The sequence below is a fragment of the Phoca vitulina genome, unplaced genomic scaffold (genome assembly GCF_004348235.1).
Source record: "Phoca vitulina isolate PV1807 unplaced genomic scaffold, GSC_HSeal_1.0 scaffold36, whole genome shotgun sequence".
Lineage (NCBI taxonomy): Eukaryota > Metazoa > Chordata > Mammalia > Carnivora > Phocidae > Phoca > Phoca vitulina.
In genome coordinates, this window is record NW_022589739.1 from 3,945,696 (window position 1) to 3,960,368 (window position 14,673).

The 14,673-nt window shown below is 36.2% G+C and overlaps 1 protein-coding gene across 2 annotated transcripts in view; it reads right to left on the reverse strand.

Annotated features, from left to right (window-relative positions):
• The window catches only part of FAR1 (fatty acyl-CoA reductase 1), a 62,671-nt gene that overhangs the window by 44,834 nt on the left and 3,164 nt on the right, over positions 1-14,673 (reverse strand). The window contains exon 1 of one of the 2 annotated variants that reach the window (XM_032426898.1): positions 4,507-5,044. The exons of the other annotated variant lie outside the window; for it this stretch is intronic. The gene's annotated coding sequence lies outside the window, so the exon portion shown is untranslated. Of the gene's footprint in view, positions 1-4,506; positions 5,045-14,673 lie in introns of those variants that run through there. 2 annotated transcript variants of the gene reach the window in all.

Here is a 14,673-nt window from a genome sequence, read left to right on the forward strand (position 1 = left end):
AACTATGGGGGATAGGGTAGGAATCTGACAGTATCTATCAAATTTTAAATGTTCATTTCCTTTGACCCTGTCATTCTATTTCTAAAAATTTATCCTGCAGTTATTCTTGCAAGTGTGTGAAATGATGTATTTAATGCAACACTGATAGCAAAAGACTGAAAACCTAAATGTCCACCAACAGGTGACTGAGCAAACAAAGTGGTATATTACTAAACTGGCATACTCTGCATCTAAAAATGAGGTAGTTCAACATATGTATACTGATATGCAATAGTATTCATGATAAATTTTAAAAGTCAAGAAGTAATATACCATATGATACACCAACTTTTACGAAAAAAGGAATGAAAAAAAGTATGCACATGCTTATAAATACATAGATTACTTCTGGCAAGAAAACCCAAAAAATTGGTAATGATGGTTACCTCTGGGAGGGAGAACTCAACAAGTGGGCAATAAAGATGACGAGCATTTACTTTACATATCCTTCTGTGCATTTTTAAATTATGTACTACGTGCATGTGTTATATATTTTTAAAACATTTTTTATAAAATAGAAAAGTCAGAGGGTACCAAAAAAATATCTGAAAGCACAAATTTTCCTCTCATTTAGCCAGTCTCCACTATATTTTGTCTTCTATTTACAAACTCATTTTCATCTGTTAGAAAAAAGTTTGACAATTTTTTTTTTGAGCAACACAAATGGGAAGGTTTATTAAAGCAAAAAGTACACTCTCAAGATATGAGAGTGGGCAAGAGAGACAGACAGACAGAGACAGGGAGACAGTGACAGAGAGACAGAGAGTGAGTTGCACCTGACAAACTTTTTAAAAGTAAAAATAAAAGAGTAGTGTTGTTAAGGAAAAAAAAGGGTATTATCTTTTTTCTGCTGATCTTTATTACTTACATTTTCATCCCTTTTCTTTATTAGATGGAAAAACCTATTAGATTAAAAACCAGATGATAACTATGAAACTGTTGAAGAAAAGACTCTAACAGGCTGGACCCCTTCAGATAATGTTGACCTTGGGATCAGATGCCCCTCTCTTCCATCTCCTGAGAGATCACCTATGTTCACCACGTTCACTAAGTAGTCAAGTACACAGAATTACCAAATACAGTTCTGCAGTGAAGTCTAGACTTGTTCTACCTATATATGTTTCTTTCTGCACCAGCAATTTTAACACAAATTGTAAAATCTGACAAATCTTTATTTGTAAGGACTTAGTTCTATGTTTTAGCAGTTACAAATTTATTTAGGGCAACTAAGCACTGAATATGAAAGTCTAAAGTTAATGTCTAACTATTCAATCCACTTTCCTATAAATTTCCACCACTTAACAGCTGTATCTTGAAGTACGGTCCATTTAGTTGTCTTCCTCTTAAAATGTGGCTCCTCTGTGCCTTTTACCAAATAAACAAAGCCAAAGTCAAAACCTACCAATGGAGACAGAAGGGAAACCCAATGGACAATGACCAATGGACAAAGATTAAGATTATTAAGTCAGTCACTGACTCCCAGTCAGAGGTCATTCTTCTGTGTTTAACACAAGCACATCCAATGCCGTTTCTGTCTCACCGTCCTAGGCCTCTAAGCTGGACGACCACCTGGTAGGAGTACCTAAGGAAATTCAAGCACCAGATAAAAAGTTGAGCTAGATGGTCTTTTAATAGCCTTCAGGTTCCATCACTGAAAAGTAAGAAAAAAATTCTAAATATCCTTAAAAGGGAGGAATTACAAAATATTCTAAACCAACAGTTAGCAAAGGTTTTCTGTAAAGGGTTAGGTAGTAAATATTTTCAATTCTGTGGGCCAAACAATCTTTATATAAACTACTCAATTCTGCCATTTGGGGCACAAAATCAGCCATAAATAATTAAGTGAACGAATGGGTATGGATGTGTTCCAACAAAATTTCATTCACAAAAGGAGGAAGGCAGTGTGAAAGCCATAGTTTGCTAACCCCTATTCTAAATAATGATTTCCAATATTTCATATTCAGAAAAGTGAACACAAATGAGAAAGGCATCATTGGGAAACCAGTCTGGTATGAAAATTCATCACCTGTGATTTCACTACTACTAGACTCACCATGCATATCACTGTAAAACAGTAAATACTTGTTTGATATAATATCTTCAAAAGCAAACCAACACATGAATGTCAGCCTTCAGAAATATAAATATGCCAGTGGCTAAATGCAAAATCAAAACATAACCTATAGCCTGTTTCAAGGTATGTAAAAAAAAAAATCTGTATTTTTTAAAGGAAAGCCCATTAAGATGTTCACAGGTGAGGTTTGGGCAGTATTATTTTGGAGAAAAGGTGACAAGGGAAGAGGAGCACAAAATACGTTTCTGTCACAGACTCAAATCCTAGACCACTAGCTTTTTCAAAATAATTTTGATATAATAATCAAAAAATAACAGAATTGGGGCGCCTAAGTGGCGCAGTCGCTTGGACATCTGACTCTTGGTTTCAGCTCAGGTAACTCTTGGTTTCGACTCAGATCGTGATCTCAGGGTCATGAGATCAGAACCCTGTGTCCGCTCCATGCTCAGCACAGAGTCTGCTTGAGTTCTTCTCTCCCTCTGCCTCTCCCCACTATGCGCTCACACGCTCAATCTCTCTCTCTCTCAAAGAAATAAATAAATCTTAAAAAAAAATTTTTTAATAACACAGAATTTAAAAAGGTCATGAGCTAATCCAACACATAGCAAGATATAAAAGTCTGTTTATATACTGGTACAGATCTAAAAGAACCTAGATTATTCTTCTTTACTGAAAAGTATATTATTTACAATTTTATTTAGCTAAAGGTTATATATGGGGATGGGGAGCAGGAGCGAGGGGAAAAGAGACTAAGCACATCATAAATATGAAAATCCCCCAGAAAGCCACATGCAGCCGCAATGACCGTGAGGGGATCCTATACACCCTACACATACGCCTTTGCTTCCTCTTCCTTTTCCCTTCTATTTTTCCACTAAAAGGGAAATAGGGATTAGGTATCTTTAACCAATCGAAATTAATTAATTCTCTAATCCAGAAGTTCATGAACAGGCTTTGGGGGTGGGGGGATAAGGGTGGAGGTTCAAGAACATGTTAAAGTTTCAAGCAAAATACTGCTGTGTGTCTGTTTATGTACGTGCACAAATAAACAGTCCCACGCATACATCTGCACATTTTTCTAGGGAAAGAATCCACTGCTTTTATCAGATTCTCAAAGGAGTCAATGAGCCTAAACAGTTAAAAACTACCATCAAATTTCATGTGTGTTATGTACGCATGCCGGAAGGAAGGGGGACTTAACATACAGAACAGACTTCATGGGTACTGATGAAAAATCCCATTCACATCTACTCTGGAATAAAGATTTATAAATGGTTAAAACATAATTATACAAATCTCCCTTGAGGCCTGTTATGGATTGAGCTATGTTCTCTCAAAAGAGATATGTTGAATTCCTAACTCCCAGTACCTCAGAATGTGACCTTATTTGGAAATAGATCCTTGGAGATGTAATTAGTTAAAGGTAAATGATATCATACTGCAGCAGAGTGGGTTGCTAATCCAATTATCACTGGTGTCCTTATAAGAAGAGGACCATGTGAAGACAGAGAAACACAGGAAGACTCCATGTGACAACAAAACTAGAGACTGGAGTTACATAGCTACAAGCCAAAGAACACCAAAACTGCCAACAAAAAAGCCAGGAAGATGCAACAAAGGATTCCTCTGCAGGTTTCAGAGGGAGCATGGATTTCAGACTTCTAGCCTCCAGAACTATGAGACAATAAATTTCTGTTGGTTTGAGTCACCCAGTTTGTGGTACTTTGTTACAGCAGCCCTAGGAAACTAACAGAAAGCCAAATATCAATCTCAATAGCAACTAAAATTAGGGTACAGTGAAAAGGCCTTCTAAAGATGATGCATATGCTCTCATGCCATAATAAACATATCAGGGACACTTCCCAACATACGAGATACACCTTCAGTTACCAAAATACACTCTACTTAATACTTAAAGATGGACTAGCTTTTCCAAATGGGTGCAGGATAAAGGGGTAAAAAAAAGTTTTATATCACAAAAGTAAAAAATCAAAAATAAAGTTAATGTTAGATCCCAGAACAAATTATTAGGGTGTACTCCTTACCATACATTTACACATGGTCAAATCTCAGTATATAGTAGCAGGTTCAGGAAAAGCCGTGTTCTGATTATCTATTGCTGTGTAACAAAATTACTCAAAAACTTAGTGTCTGAAAACAACAATAATCATTTTCATCTCTCTCATGATATCTGTAAGTTAGGAATTTGTAAAGGGTTCAACTAAACAGTTCTAGCTGAAAAGTTCTAGCTCCTGATCTTAGCTCCTTCGTATCTCTCCACCTCAAGTACTCTGGGCTTCTTTGCAGCATGGCAATGTCAGGCTAGATTGCTTACAAAGCTGCTAACATCTTCAAGACCAGGATTCTAGTAAGTTAGGTAGAAGCCTTCTCACCTTTTCTGACTTCGCCTTGGAAGTCACGCAGTATAACTTCTGCTGCATTCTATTGCTTACAAGTGATTCAAAAGATCACCCAAATCCAATAGCGGGAGACATAAGCCCCACCTCAGGATGAGAGGAGTCAAGATCACACTGAAAGAACATGTAAGATGGGAGATATTGTTAAAACCGTCTTTAGAAAATACATTCTACCACCAAGAACATGGAGAGAGAACTGTTTATTACTTTTGAGACTATCAACTATTTAATCCATGTTGGACCTATTTCTTGGGCCTAGGGAACAATAAAGAGTTGTTCCTTGTTACATATTTTTAGTTACCCAAAACTCCTTTAAAAAAATATGGCCCCATGGGCCTCATACTTTAAAATATTTTGCCTACCAAATAACCTCTTTTACTGAATAAAAATTTCACTTTTGCTTATTCACTTAATTGTGAACCTCTAATCAGGAAGTGACCACTTGGAGTTGACACACTTCTAGCCAAAAGCAAGCCAACTCATTTTGGTTCGACTATGAAGAGGCTTCACCTTGTAGGTAAGTATATATACTTAAAGATTTTTGATAGTCTTCCATGGGAGGCATACTGGGAACCATTGGCCTTGTGTCTTTTCTATTATATTTTAATAACTCAGCAATCATTACTTAGTGTTTTAAGACTCAACAGAAAAGAAAACCGCCTCTGAAAGTAAGCTGTAAGCAACAAATAAAGGGCCAAAATGCAAACTCAAAATGCACAAACTATTTACTGTACTCAAGCTGATAAGAATAGTGGGGTCCTTTTTCCTTTTTCAAAAATTAAGGCTTATAAGGCATTTTTCCACAAACAAAAGAATAGCTGTAGCATCTTGGTTAACAGTTCTTTTTTCAATAAAAGATGCTAGTGTCCAACCCTGTTGTAAGCACCCATTGAAGTAGATATAATGGGCACTCTGTTTGCCTACACAGACACTGGCATACGAATACTTAACTCTCTGAATCCTATCTTCCTCAATGTCTAAGATACTTCTTGGTGGTTAGGAATCCCAATAGGTTCATTAGTTCTCTTAGGGGCACTACACAACTATTTTATACACTGAGGTTGCTCCATAAGCATGGCACTCTGGCCAGCATTAAATGCCTCTAAGGCTTCATTACCCTGGAAAATATTAGACATTAACAAAAAAATCAGCCTCCAAATTCCTTTGAGTGATATAAAGAACTTTAAAAAGTCAAGTTTTCCTCCTTCAGAAAGTAAATGTCAATTCTACAGCATTAAAGTTATCTGCTGACAAGAAAACTTCAATTTTTCAGCAATATCCATTTTCCTTTGTTTCTCTTTCTGTTCTCAAAGCCTGTACCAGTGGGGTAACTTCTTTACCATAAAGCCTACAGAAGGGTTGCGTTCCTATTAAGTTTGGTAATATACAGTTCCATTGCTTGTAAAAGCACATGTTCAATTCCATTCTGGGAGAAAACAATTTTTAAAAAGTAGTTACCATAAGTCACATGATTTTTTCTTAAACTATCGTTCTACAGTCTCTCTTCACCTTAATAAAAATGTTTTCATGTTAAGACATGAAATTTTTATAATACTTTCAGACTCAGAAAAGTGAAATATAGGATTCCAATATACATAGCTATACTAATACTTTAAGTATTACCAAAAATGAGGCTTCTTGAACACAACTAAAGAACGGGAAATATCCCGTTTGGCTTAGGAATTCATGGAAGTTGTACATCTGACTCCATAATATATCTAAGGGTTAATATAAAAATATTTCAAGTTACTCAGTAAAACTGATGTTAACAGGAAAATGTATCATGTTTACCATGAACATTACATGTAGACTACCTACAGGTTTACCCAAAAATTGACTCAGGCAGTTTACTAATTATGTATTTTGTGTGGTGTAATTTAAAACTAACAAAGTCTATTCAGGAAGATTAAGATCATTCAGAACAAGCTGGTAGAATCAGGTATTTCACTGCTTATAGAAGCAGTTTAAATTCAGTTTAGAAGGAGTTCAGACTCAGTCTGATTATTACAGCAAATGCAAACCGGTAACGGCAGAAAAGGCTCTGAAGTTCCTGCTTTATGCTGTACGTTGTATTTCCTGTTTCTTTTGTGTCACTTTCTTATGTACCACCTTCTGAATCTGTTCTCAAGGCTGAAATCTGAAAACTGGTACATCCTCCAAGGCAGCATTTTCCAAAACATGGTAAATGGGGTTGGGAAACTGTATGCTTTACCCCCAACCAGGGATCAACAAAGGGTATTAGCATATCAAAGACTAGCAAATGTCCTGAGGTGAAGAAGCCCACTGAACTCGATTTAAGCCCAGGCTCTCACAAATTTCCCAACACAGCTACAGAAACAATGCTCCGGAGAAGCTCACAGATTACCTTCTAAGGTAATGATTATCCAAAAATGGACCAAACCTCCCATGGACTACGAATGATTTAGAAAGCATGATCTTCCTTTGACGCATAAGACTACTTAGAAATAAACTATTAAGCCAGTAATTAAGAGTTGCAAAAATGGGCATGTTATTAGAATGTACCAAAGACTTCAATCTGTATACAATTAATTCCTCTGGCTGCTGCAACTCCTAATGCTACAAAGCTCCTACACCACATATGCACACTCAAAAGCTGGAATTCTGACATTTTCAAGAGGGGCACTCACTGTCAGTGAAGTTGTGTTGTCTTTAGCTGGCCATGGTTTTCAATAATCATTATTTTTACTTTTTAATTAAAAATTAGCATTAATTGAGCTTATACATATCATTTTAGTTGTTTTATTAAACCTGCAGAATGTATTATACAATTGCATCACTAGGATTTGAGACCTACAGTTTTCTAACCAGTCTAGACTTAAAGACAAGTATATTTTTCGCGATTCAATTAGGAACTAACCATACCTCTAACCCCAAAATGCTTGTACCTTGACAATTACTATTATTTTTCCACCGGAAAGTGGGAATTATTGAGCTAAAGAATGACCTAGCTAAAGATGGGATTAAAACAGCTCGAGAGTCACTGTTTTAAGGGTCCTTGCCCTGGCTATAGGGTCACCAACACAGGGGCAGGTCTTCTTCCTGCCCACCAGGTCTACACCAACCAAATGTGACGTAAGGACCTGGAATCAGGCCCTTCATGGAAGTAATAATAACTTCTCTGAACTTGAATGTGAACGATCCCTCCAGTCTCTAGTTCTGGAAACCATCTAGAAATGTCTTAAAAAGGACTAAATCCCATAACAAACCCTCTTCTCAAAAAATCCTTTCCCAGTTTACCTTTAAAACTTTGCCAAGTTCATAGATATAGCTTGCAACTAAATGTTGTCAGGCAGGGATCAGCCCAGAAAGGTATAGAAAACATAAGGGGAGTGTCTAATGACTTTGTGGATTCTTAGTATCTGTTCCCAGCTGTGAAACTGATTTAAGCTCCTAAGAACCTTACCTGAATAAGCACTGTAACCATGGGTTATTGTGCTAAAGATGGGTTGAGAACATGTACAGCAAAGTAAAAACATTAAGAGTATAAAAATCCAGGTAATTCTTAGTCAATTTATCATTTGAGAATCAAAGCCACAATGCTAAAAAAGCTAGCGTAAAGATACTTCCTTCTCCAGAAACAGATCCAGAATGAAGACAGCAAAAATCAGTAAGCACAACAGACCTATCAAAAATCAGTAATGAATAATCCAGTCAAGAAATGGGCAGTAGACATGAACAGACATTTCTCCAAAGAAGACATCCAAATGGCCAACAGACACATGAAAAAATGCTCAACATCACTTGGCATCAGGGAAATACAAATCAAAACCACAGTGAGATACCACCTCACACCAGTCAGAATGGCTAAAATTAACAAGTCAGGAAAAAATAAATGTTGGTGAGGATGCAGATAAAGGGGAACCCTCTTACACTGTTGGTGGGAATGCAAGCTGGTACAGCCACTCTGGAAAACAGTGTGGAGGTTCCTCAAGAATCTCAAGGAGGAATCTCAAGAAGTAAAATAGGGCTATCCTACGACCCAGCAATTGCACTACTAGGTATTTACCCAAAGGATACAAATGCTATAATCTGAAGGGGCGCCTGCACCCCAATGTTTATAGCCGCAATGTCCACAATCGCCAAACTATGGAAAGAGCCCAAATGTCCATCGACAGATGAATGGATAAAGAAGATGTGGTATATATACATATATATAATATATATTATATTACTCAACCATCAAAAAGGATGTGATCTTACCATTTATATCGACATGGAAGGAACTGGAGGGTATTATGCTGAGCAAAATAAGTCAATCAGAGAAAGACAATTATCATATGGTTTCACTTATATGTGGAATTTAAGAAACAAAACAGGATCATAGGGAAAGGGAGGGGAAAAATAAAATAAGATGAAATCAGAGAGGGAGACAAACCAGAAGAGACTCTCAACTATAGGAAACAAACTGAGGGAGGGGAGCTGGGTGGAGGAATGGGGTAACTGAGTGATGGCCATTAAGGAGGACACATGATGTAATGAGCACTGGGTATTATATGTAACTGATGAATTACTGAACTCTATATCTAAAACTAATGATACATTATATGTTAACTAAGTGAATTTAAATAAAATAAGTTAAAAATTAAAAAAAAAAATCAGTAATGAATAACTACACTGTTGGGACGACCAGTAACCACCTGACCTTGGGCCAGTCAATTAACAGCTCTGATCATTCGTAAAATTCATTAAAAAGGAGCCAAAATCACTGATGGTTAAATCCTCCTTCTCCTAGCTCTCAAAGTCTATGTATCTATTACTACATATTAGAATAAGCTGTTTCCTAGTAGTACATTAGATACTCAGAGAATTATTAACTCTAATAGGTCACAAAGGTTATCACTTTAAAGCAATACACCTAAAATTCACTGATCTTCAAACAGTCAAATGTCTCAATAGCAGCTAATTCAACTGTTCCTATCTCCTGAGGATTCTACTTATGCTAAAACCCACTATTATGATTACATTTTAGGTGCAACCCACAACCTTTTAAAACCACATATTTCTAAGAAACTTATTTAGGACCATCCTTCAAACTAGATCGATGATAAACACAATCTCCAGGCTCCATAGAGAATCAACCCTTTCAGCCCAAACACATTTCTAAGCCCCATTATCACACATAGGAATGATTTTAACACAAATGTACAACTCAAAATACTTTAACAGACCCTCTTCTCCACAGATCTCAAATATACACGGGCAAGTAAGGCCAAAGTAGTTTTTTCCTTTACCTCTGAAATATATTTATCCATTCTTTTTTTTTTTTTTTTTTTTTTGACAGAGAGAGACACAGAGAGAGAGGGAATACAAGCAAGGGGAGTGGGAGAGGGAGAAGCAGGCTTCCTGCCAAGCAGGGAGCCTGACGCGGGGCTTGATCCCAGGACCATGATCTGAGCCAAAGGCAGACGCTTAACGACTGAGCCACCCAGGTGCCCCTATATTTATCCATTCTTAAAGTCATACTCTACTTCTTCTTAATTCAGGATGGATAGCAGCCATTATATGAAGTACCATATACTTATTCCAAAATCTTTGATAAAATCATGCAACATATTTATTAAGCTAGCTATAGCTTATTTTTTCCCAAGAATCCAATTAAGAATTGTTCCATTTTGGGGGTGCCTGGCTGGCTCAGTTGGTAGAGCATGCTACTCTTGATCTCAGAATCATGAGTTTGAGTCCCACTCTGGGTGTAGAAATTGCTTAAAAATAAAATCTTGAAGGGGCGCCTGGGTGGCTCAGTCAGTTGGGCAGCCAACTCTTGATTTTGGCTCAGGTCATGATCTCAGTGTCCTGGATTAAGCCCCACGTCCCGCTCTGCGCTTGGCGGGGAGTCTACTTGAGGATTCTCTCTCTTCCTCTCCCTCTCTCCCTCCCTCTGCTCATGCTCTTTCTCTCGCTCTCCAAAATAAATAAATAGTTAAAAAAAAATAAATAAAAATAAAATCTTTAAAAAAAAAAGAATTGGTCTATTTTTTAAAATTAGGCATATACATAATGAGTTTTATCATTTTTGTCACTCAATAATGAAAGACACTTGTTTGTAAAAGGTGAGCAGTACACACCAAAATAAATTTGAGTTGAATTTTAGCAGTATGTTTTCTGCCTATACATTAAAGAATGGTTTATTAAACTAGAATCCACAGACCCACAATGGGTTCTGAGAGTCTTTTTCTTTAATATTTTATTTATTTTAGAGAGAGAGAGAGAAAAAGACCACAAGCAGGGGGAGGGGTAAGGGGAGAGGGAGAAGTAGAGTCCCCACTGAGCAGGGAACCTGATGCGGGGCTCGATCCCAGGACCCTGGGATAATGACCTGAGCCAAAGGCAGACACTTAACTGACTGAGCCACCCAGGCACCTGGATTCTGAGAGTCTTATTAACCCCCGGAAATTATATGAAAAACAAAGTGTGCAAGTACAGTAATCCCCCCTAACCTGCAGTGGATACATTCCTAGACCCCCAGTGAATGCCTGAAACTGCAAATAGTACCAAACCCTACACATACTGTTTTTTCCCATACATACATACCTATGGTAAGTTTAATTTATAAATTTGGCAAGGTAAGAGATTAACAATAATAATAATGTTATAACAATATACTGCAACAAAAGTTATGTGAATGTGGTCTTTCTCCCTCCCAAAGTATCTTACTGTACTGCACCCTTCTTTTGATAATGATGTGAGATGATAAAATGCCGACATGATGAGATGAAGGAAGATAAATGATTTAGGCATTGTGACTTACTATTAGTCTAATACTGACTTTCTAATATGTCAGAAGGAGGATCACCTGATTCCGGACCTAGGTTGACCATAGGTAACTGAAACCGTGAAAGGCAAAACTATGGACAAGGAGGGATTGCTGTTTATTTTTCTAAGGGGAGAGCACAAAGCTTTGAGGAGATGCTCAAAAGAGGTCATGACCTTTGACTAAAAATCTCTGCATTAGGGAACACATTTTAAGATTTTATTCTCAATTAATACTTCAAAGTATTTAAGTCAATACTCCACAATAATAATATATAATGGTAAGAATTCCTTAAATTCAAGGAGGATTTCTCATGTGAGAAAACTCATGTCATGCCAACATTTCTGGCAAGAATTCCATAAAAGACAAGAATGATATAAACTAGATATTTCAAAGTAATCTTAAAATTGTCTAACGGTTAACATTTAAACACACATACACACCACCATTTAAGATCTCAAAATGATTTATATTTGAAAGCTGGTGGCACACACACAAACATTCTAGACAAAATGGATCCATTAATACATGTGGTACTAAGATATTTAGAAGGCTTTTTAATGAAAAGTGCCAAATAATTCACCACAGACAGTGATACAGTCATAAAGCAGTGTGTCTTAAATTGTAACACAGAAATTGGCTTTTTTCAAATATTGATTTAAGATCAAAGTATGTCAATAATATGCTGTAGGGGTCTAAAAGGTATAGAGAGATACAGATTTAGATATAACTTTTTCTATGAAGCTAAAGTTAGATTTTCTAACTATATGCTTTCTCCACGTGATCAACCTCATCGCACTCCTTAATGTTCTTTTTTCCCTATCTAAATCCTACTTTCATTCAGAAATAATGTCATCTCTCATTTAAAATCTCTATCACCAATTTTGATATATGATCTCATGTTGCTATATTGTTTTATATATGTATATTCAGTCTATCCAATTATATTACCCCTGCTCTACAGTAGATTATTATATCTAATTTCTCTTGCCTAGCACAGTATAACACATAAGTCTCAAAATATATTTAAATGAACAATTTCTACTTCACTTAGCTTAGCATGTCTATTGTCACACTCAACATGCTATATGGTAGTAATTGGTAAAAATGTCTAGGGATTTGCTTCAAAATAAAAAAGGGGCAAGTGGGTGGAGGTAGAAATGAAACAAGATTAACCACAGGTTTGTAATTGCTAAAGTTGGTGATGTGTGTTTTATGTTGGCAACTTTCCATAATACAAAGTTTAAAGGAGATTCCTTCTCCTACTAGAACAGAGAACTTCCCAAAGACAGGTCCAGTAGTTTTCTTCTTTATACCTCTGCCCCATAGAGAGCAGATAAATTTACTTCACGAAACACATTTCATTATTTAGGCAGAACGACCTTTCAAAGAACCTTAACAGCTTCTGTATGGTATTTTATTTAAATGATCCTTTTATTAAACTCAGATAAAACATATATTCATTTGTTAACTATTTACTAAATACCTACTTTCTCAAATATCCTGTCTTAGTAAATGCAGGATATCAAAAATAACACATCCTCTCTAATACATTGGATCTGATAGTACTCTCAAGGATCCACAGAAAAAAGGGCAAGGAGAGAAGGCAAAGAGATGAAGACAAAGAAAAAATAGTAGAAAGTTAATGAATACAGTTTTTAAGAAGGATATAAGGCATCCATGTTTTTAATTAAAGAAAGAGCATATAGTTTGTTCAAGCTGGACAGGTCTAAAAGTTCCCCTCCCCACTCCATTTTAGAGATGAGAAAACTAAAGCTCAGAGAGGGGAAGTGACTTGCCTCAAGTTACTCATCAAGTTACTAGCAAAACCAAAATTAAAACTCAGATCTGCTGATTCACAGTGCAATGTGAATTTTCCACATCAAAGTACTTTCTTCTACACTATAATATTCACTAACTAAAGAGAATGACTATTTTATTATTAATATATACTTCAGTTCTGTATTATACCATACCAAAAAAAAGGTAATAGGCTAAGTAAAGGAAGGAGCTGGGAAGAAAATGCACACAACAAACTGCTAAGGCACTGTACATGCAGACTATATGCATATAGCACACTTCCTCAATTCTGAGACACACATTTGACTTTAAGACACAGCAGCCATTTGGGAGCGCCTCTCTACTTACTAGATGGGGTGCTGCTGTCCAATTCATGAATCATTTAATAAAGACAATTAGATCTTCAAATTAAAAAAAAAAAGACATAGTATCCATTTCATAAACATTTTTAAAAAGACACTGTAAATTACATCTTCATTTCAAAAAATACTAAAATGTGAAAACATGTACCTCTAAAGGTAATATAATGCACCTTAAAAGACACATAATAATCACCATCATTTAAGAGCCAGTGTCACAAAGCAAACACACAGAGCAACAGTCCCATCCTCTAAGGTAACAGTTACTAAACACCTAAGGCTATGTGGCATTTTTTCAATTGTAGATATTAATATAAACAAGTCTTTCTTGTCTTTTATCTCATATGCATGAACTTTGGTTTTCCACAAAGCAAGGTTTGAATCTCAGCTCTGCTTCTACCTCTCCAACCTTTGGAAAGTTACTTACTAACTTCTCTGAGCCTCATTCTCTCATCTGTAATAGGTTATCCACCTTGGAGAATTGTATGAGAACTAAATGTAATAATTTATTTAAGGAACATAGCACAGTACCTAGATGAAATATTAAGTTTCCTCCCACAATCCCTATGGGCCAAATTAAACTAAAAATTAGATCCTATTCTTGACTTACAAGATTCCTCCATCTCCATTTTAGAGACTGGAATAAAACTACTGATCCTGGGGCAAATCCTACTAGTTTGTTTTCGAATAATTATTTGATTAGAGAAGCTTATGTTATTGTCTTGAAATCTGTCTCTTTTCTTCTTCAAATTGGGAACAGAAAACAATGACAAATTTTAAGTTAAATTAGTTATCTGTAAATTCAGCACTTTCATATGGTCTTACTGAACTGAAAATCTAAGCCCATTACAAACCCACTAAGAGACGAACTACAGAACCAATGTGTGAGAAGAAAGAAGGGTATAAAGTCCAAAAGACACAGAAACATTTTGACTCAATCGAATGAGTTGTGTGCTTTTAACCTCAAATTCGTTTATTAAACCCTAAAAAAAACAATGTTCAGAAAAACCAAGACCACATCTCCATGCTTCAAGGTGATTTAGTAAACCGATCCCTCAGACTAAGCAAATGCCATCTTTCAGGATATACAGATTCAGAATATGTCTAGTCATTTCCAAGACAGGAATGTACCTACCAAAGTATCTCATATGCAGCAGTATACACTGAAATAAGACCATCTTTTCCCCTTCCCCAAACATAATTCAGAGAAGC